We start from the raw sequence: 7209 nt of genomic DNA on the forward strand, positions 1-7209 counted from the left end.
TATCAAAAAAATTGAAAAAAATTGAAAAAAAAAAACATGAGCAAAATAAGAAAAAGAAAATTAGCAATAATTTGTGAAGTTATGGTTATGAGTGAATTAAGTTAGCAAGAAAGCGCAAGGTTCTTTTATATGGTTTGATTTCAGTTTTTGATTTCTATTTCAGAAATTGAGAAGTTAAAAATTTCAGCTTCTGATTTCTTCAATTTCTCTATTTCTGGAATAGAAATCTATTTCAGAAATAGAGAAATCAAATTGCATTACCAAACGGATTTATGTTCCAAACTTGTTTCGGGGAACAGAGAAACAGAGAAATCGAGAAACATAAATTTTGTCATGCGCGCCCTAAGAAACATCAAGGAAATAGCATCCTCTGTTCATACCGATATCTGATCTTGCCTCTAACTAACCTCCTAAAGAGTTAGTTGCATAATATTGCCTTTCTCTAGCAATGTTAGTTGCTGGTAGGTGTTACCTTCCACTTTGGTCAGCGAGTATGAGACCATCAAGATATTGAGATGTATGTGTGAGTTTGTGTTAGAGAAGTCCATCATTGGAGAAGTGATGTGATGTGAAGTAGTTAATATATCTTAATTGACCCTTAACTCATTAACTTAATTTTTTAGTGCACTGATGCAACCTGTATTCAAGATCATCTCGTTCAACCAAAAAGATAAGCATGCATTCAAGCTCATCGACACTCTCATCGATAAGCCTAGTGTCGATAAACCTCATCAACAAGTGAAGAGCCTCATTTTTTTTTTTTCTTTTTATGAAGATTTTATCATTTCCTCGAAACTTGTATCAAGGCACTTGGGGATGAGTAGAAGTAATGGAAATATTTTATTTATTTATTTTAATAGCGTTTAATAGTCCTAATTTCTAAGTGTTTCTAGTTTTCTAGTTTTGATCCCATAAAGTTCTGTGACTTTCTCATGACATGCAACTTGTGAGACAAAAAAATTGGGACCTACCAATTGGCAACTCCCGAGTGTATGTACAGGTCGTTCCTTGGTGCCGTTGTACATTCCACATCCATTATGCTCCATTCTCTTTTCCTGAAACAGTTAAACACAAGAATCACTACCATCGCCTAACCTTAACCAACTCAGTGGAGGAAGATGATTCGGGTGAGTATAACTGTGATGCCCACAAGATGAGAAGAAATCCCATGTACTCCATTTACTATTGCAAGGAATGCTGCTACATCTCTCACGTTGCTTGAGGCGTCTCTAACTTTGTGCTGTTGAATCATCCATTTCATCCACAATCGAAAGGCACGATTCTTCGTGCCATTGCTGCAAAATTCATCGTCTCTCTTATTGTATCAACTGGTTTAAAGCCCAAAGTCCACTTCTGCTTTGGTCAAGATAATTGTACTCTGGTTAGATAATGTTGTATAAATGAAAACTTCACGATTCTCCTATATGTTTCTCCAAAAGAACGAGAAAAAGCAACTCATCAATCTAAATTAAGCGCAAGCCCCTGAAAGATGAGGTAAAGCTGCCAAAGTTTATCTTTCATTTGCAATTGTACACCTTAAAAATGTGAAATAACCGGTTTTCAGTTTGTGCCATTTTCGGACTTGCATACTAGCCATTAACAGAATTTGAATGAGACATCGGATGGATGTAGACAAACTCATAGACAGCTTAATTTTTGTGTTTACTTCATGATAGGAATACCTTTCACTGGTTAAGGAGTGCAAGGATCAATTGATAGACAAGGCGGTTTGCCAGAAACCGGCTTGAGGAAATGGAGGCACAGATCTCATCGTGGGCTGAAACCCAGCGCAGGGCTTTCCAGACTATGGAATTGTGGGCCGCGTTTCGAATTTTATTTGCCCCGAGTTGCAAAAACCAAATCCAAAATTCTAGAGAAAATTTCAATTAAGGGCCTAAAATAGAACCGTTTTCAAAAAAAGGACCCAAAATGGACATTGTTTCAAATAAGAATCTGAAGTGACTAACTTAGTTTCAAATAAGGGCCTCAACTTAAAAGCCAACCAAATCTTATTTGCATTTTAGGGGCATTTTTATCTAAAGAATTTTTTTTCCTTCTTTTTTAAATTTATTTTCTCATTCTCTTTCTTTTCTTCATCATCATCATGCCTTCGCCTTTTTCACTCTTTAGATTGCATTCTCCAAAGTCCATCTCTATCTTCCTTGCCGAATTAGCCATCAACACCCTCAACCTCATTCGTCATTGCCCTCAACAGCAATTCTAGTACCTTTGTTGAACGATGGAGGTCAATCCAAGCCCTAGATCGAGCACGAGTGGACCAAGATGTGACGCTCAGCTCAATTCGATCCCCACATCTTGTGGTCGTGGTCAAGCACGAAGCATGATGAGTGTAAGCCATATAGCTTGCTACCCTCGTTGTCGTCGATGCTTGAATTCAAATCGGTGCTCACGCAAGCTATGATTGATCTTAGCGAGGAGAAGCCAGATTGAAGTGCCTAAGCCAAATTTATAAGAGGTTTTTGAGGAATCTCTGTGATACTTATGTGCATTGATTTGTTCAATGAAATACGTGGTTTTGGAAATTTTTGAGTGATTTTGCACTTTTTTCATCTTGTTATTCTCTCTCAAATCTGTGTAGATAATATTTCAGAGTTAGAGAGGCAAATTTGTTTGAACATGTGTAGATTAGAGTCATTTTTTTTTTTTATAGATTGAGTGTTGTCTCGATTCGAATCGCCACCAAAGACGGGTATCTTCAATCACAAGTCAGAATGATTCAGCAGCCTTTGAAAATAACCAGCATGCACGACACAATTGGACCCTCTCAAGAAGCCACATATTCCACCTCAATGCAAGTTGCGTCTATGAATGTTATGAATAATCCAACCCAAACCCAATAAAACATTCCCAAGAAGCTGTGAGTGAAAGGCAGTTTCATTGGCAGGGAGAGCATGAAACTGTTACTTTAATTGCCATAATAAGTTTTTTCAAGCAATTAAATAAAAACAAAACCCATTGATGGATATTTCTTGATTCTCAAGTTCATTATCGTCATCGAGAAGGTGAGTGATGGCAAATAACTTAAAAAACTGGCTTATGCCGAAATTGATGAGTTCTTGGGTGAGGATGCAAAATTGTATAATGTAGAGCATGCGCTCAAAGTTTGCTGATGGGAGGCTGCGGGGGAAGCACGCAATTTGCGGTTTTGCAAAACTGCATAACTTCTCGAATATCTTTTTGTTTTCTTCTTTTCCTAAGTTGTTCAAATTTTTTTGCACCTGTGCAAGCTTGTGCGTGAGGAGTCTCGATGCATTTGTCAAGAAGGAGGTGAGCAAGATGAAAAAAAAAGAAAAGAAAAACAAAAAGGAAAAAAAAAAAGTCTTTAGACGAAAATACACCTAGCTGCAAATAAGATTTAACTGGCTTTCAAGTTGAAATCCTTATTCGAGACTAAATCGGTCACTTTGGGCTCTTATTTGATACAATGTCCACTTTAGACCCTTTTTTTTGAGAAAACGGTTCCACTTTAGGCCCTTAATTGAAATTTTCCCAAAATTCTATATGTACCATACGATCAATAAAACTTGTCTCACAAAAATATTGAGAGGTAAATAAACAAATTCATTATTTTTTGGAAGTTGAATAATATGTTAAATTTAGACGACATAGCACTTTTTGCTTTTCTATAAGTCCAAACAAAGAGGTCCCCAATGTCAAATAATGACTTCATGTTTTATTTTTATTTCTAAGAGATTTCTCTTACAATCAATGCATATAGTTAAAAGTAAAGTTGACATGACATTTTACTCTACGTAAAAGTTGAAGAATAAAACCCATTTTTTTCAAAGTTCTTCACTTGTACAAAGTAAAAATCCAAGAATTACCTTAATAAGAGGCATCATCTTTGTCGTAGCTTGTTGAAATAACTCTTTGAGAATGTAATAAAAATCCAACCTACGGAAATGTCACTCCTCTTTAGTGGAGGATTCAAACCAGCTAATGAAGACTTAACTTTCTTGACAAGAACAAGTACAATATAAAAAGGTCGACTATGAAAAGTCCCATCTGAAGAGGAACTCAAAAATGTCACACACCAACTACATCCCTTCGTTGAGGTAGACTTCGTTATTGTTGGAGAAAACTTCTTAATTGTTTTGAAGTTGACAAAACTTTTCCAAAGTCTAGATTGAAGACTTCTAGAACTTAAGTGTCAAAGTCAAGACCACCGACTTTAAGTTCAAAGTTTACCCATACTAACAGTTTCCCAGACTGAAGGATGAAGACTTATCTAGATGCGAGACTATCCTTATTTCTTCAAGAATTCGATTCATATGGCGTGTGGATAACCTTCTAGTTGGATACATCACCTACATGATTAACTATCTTTATTGGAATCATTTTTGATATTCAAATCTTTTGAAGGCAAGCAAACTTGGAAAGTTCTACTTATGGAAACCAAAATCCTAATTGTATGGGCGAACATGATTGATGGGCTTTCATCACAAATCTTCAAACGACTCGAGATCCCCTTAATTGATTCTGTCTAACGGGTAGATTGGAAGAATTCCTTTGGAAAGTGCCAACAATCGTGAAGGCATGAAGGATTATTTAAGGCGGACTCTCCAAGGACTAATCGATAGAGTGCGTGAAAGAAAAATTTCAAAGTCCGCTTCCTAGTTCCTTGCTATTTCATTCACTAAGCTCAAAGTTGTATACAAAAGAGAGAAACTCATAGTGAGACTTTGTGAGAGACCAAGAGACTCTTCACCTTGAGAAGTCGAGATCACCAATTTGTAAAATCTCTTTGATACTTAGTGGAATTTAGTCATGGTAGCTGTCGCGTGGGAGAGTGGACGTAGGATTGATCTAAGTCGAACCACTATAAATCTTATGTTCTTATTGTCTTCCATAAACTCCTTTATTTTGATTCATAGCTCTAATTAATTGTTTAAGGGTGCATTTGTTTCACGGAATACATTTTCAGGAAAATATTTTCTTCATTTTCCAGCGTTTGGGTCGCCAGAAAATGAGTTAATGAAAACCTATGTCCACTCTTCCATGCCGACAGCTACTGACCGGATTTAGGAAAAAATGTTTTCCTAGCAAAGTTTAAATTTAGGAAAATGATTTCCCTTTGAAATGATTGGAAACGTTTTCCAAATCTACCAAAGCTTAGATTTGATGCTTGGTTTACAAATAATTATTCTTATAAATATATATATTTTTAAAATTGAAATTGAATTTTTATTTTTATTTTTAAAAATAAAATTTAGAAAACATTATAAAAATAAAATAAAAATTTGAATTTGCTTCTTTTCTTTTCTTCCTTTTTCTTTTTGCTTCTTCTTCACCCGTCACCGGCCACAAGGACAGCCGGAGTGAGCTCGGTCTCACAAGATCGAGCGATCTAATGACCTTCAACAACAACGCTTGAGCTTGCCCAAGGCCGATGAGCCTCAAGCCTCGCTAAATCAGGTGAGCTCGTGGCCTCCAGCGATGAGGCTCAAGCCTCACTGATTGGGCGAGCTCACAGCCTCTAGCGGCCAACCGGTGAGCTTGCTGCCTTTGGTGACAACCGGAGCTCATCCCTTGTAAGCCAGCCGAGAAACGAACTGCCGAGGAAGTAGAAGGGATGGCGTGAGGAAGCCGAGGAGGAAGGACAAGAAGAAGGAAAAAAAGAAAAAGAAAAAAATAAAAAGAAAAAAATAAAATAAAAGAAAGAAAATAAAAGTAAGTAAAAAACAACAATATTAAATTTTGAAGTTTTTTAAATTGAAAATTCATTTTTTTCCGTGATGAAGTGTGAAATTATTTTTTAATGGGATCCAAACGGCGGAAAACATTTTCAATGATACATTACCAAACAAAAGAAAACAAACCGTATTCTTGAAAATGCTTTCCCGGAAAGCATTTTCCTTTATCATTGAGTTTTCCGTGAAACAAACGCACCCTAAGTCTAAACACCTTTATTTTGTCTAAAAAGCTTTATCTAATCGCTAAAGTCCGAGTTGGTCTGTGATTTTCTAAAGGCAAATTATTTCTACTAAACTTTGCGAAGATTTTTGTTTACAACTATTCACTTCCCTCTATGTGTTCATACTAGCCCTCTCAATTGGTATTAGAGCTTGTGTGCTTATATTATTGAAATGTTTTTACTTCGAGCTAAAGATCCGTTGGAGAAATCCTCTTGAAGTGTTTTGAAGTCGACAAAACGTTTCCATCAGTCTAGTCTGAAGGCCTGCAGACTCTGCTATTTAAATTCCGAAGACCTCCGGACAGCCAAACTCAAGACTCAAAGTCTATCCTCATTGATAGTTTCTAATCCGTTGAAGAAAGGCTATCAAGAACTGGATGTTTCATTAAGGATGTGACCTTATCGACTGGAGAAGATCTCTTTGGCTGGATATGACATAACGGAATCCTTTGTTTGATCATAATTGATTCGAAGATTAAGGATCCGATGATTGGCAAAGTATACTTGGAAGGTTCTACTTATGGAAACCGAGATCCTGATTGTATGGGAGAGCATGATTGATGGGCTATCGACATGTTCCTTTAATAGCTCGAATGATCTTCCTAATTGATTCTGTCCAACGGGTAGATTGGAGGAATTCCTTTGGTAAGTGCCAACGGGTATGATGGCATGAATGAGTATATAAGGAAGACGTTCCAATTGTTCGAAAGGGTGCACGATAGAAAAATTCCAAAGTTTGAAGCTCTTTGTTCCTAGTCAATTCATTTGTTGAGCAAAATCGTAAACAAAAGAGAGTCTATATTCGTGGAAAACCTTGAGGAAGTGTGGTAGAACATCTACACTGTGGATTCAAGGAAAAGCTGTGCTGTAACTTCTTTTTGTTCATAGTGAAATCCAACCGGTGGGCTGTCGGTGCGGAAGAGTGGACGTAGGCTTGGATAAGCCGAACCACTATAAATCTTGTGTTCAATTTTCTCTTCCCTAACCTTTACTTTACTTTGATTGCATTTTCCTTTCTATCGTTTGCCTAGAATCGCTTACGTATCTCAAGAATTTGTTTGTGCCTATTCACCCCCTCTAGGTGCTTATACTAGCTGTCTCAAGATCTATGACTAGTATTTTGGCTTTAGATTTGGTTGAAGGCCAAAGCAACACCAACTTCCTTACTTTGATGGAAATGAGTACAATGTATGGAAAAAATAAGATGAAGGCATTCCTGAAATCTAAAGATCCCCTAGAGTGGGATGTGGTAGAAAAAGGGATCAATCTCAAAG

Source organism: Eucalyptus grandis, chromosome 6 (assembly GCF_016545825.1).
Source record: "Eucalyptus grandis isolate ANBG69807.140 chromosome 6, ASM1654582v1, whole genome shotgun sequence".
NCBI lineage: Eukaryota > Viridiplantae > Streptophyta > Magnoliopsida > Myrtales > Myrtaceae > Eucalyptus > Eucalyptus grandis.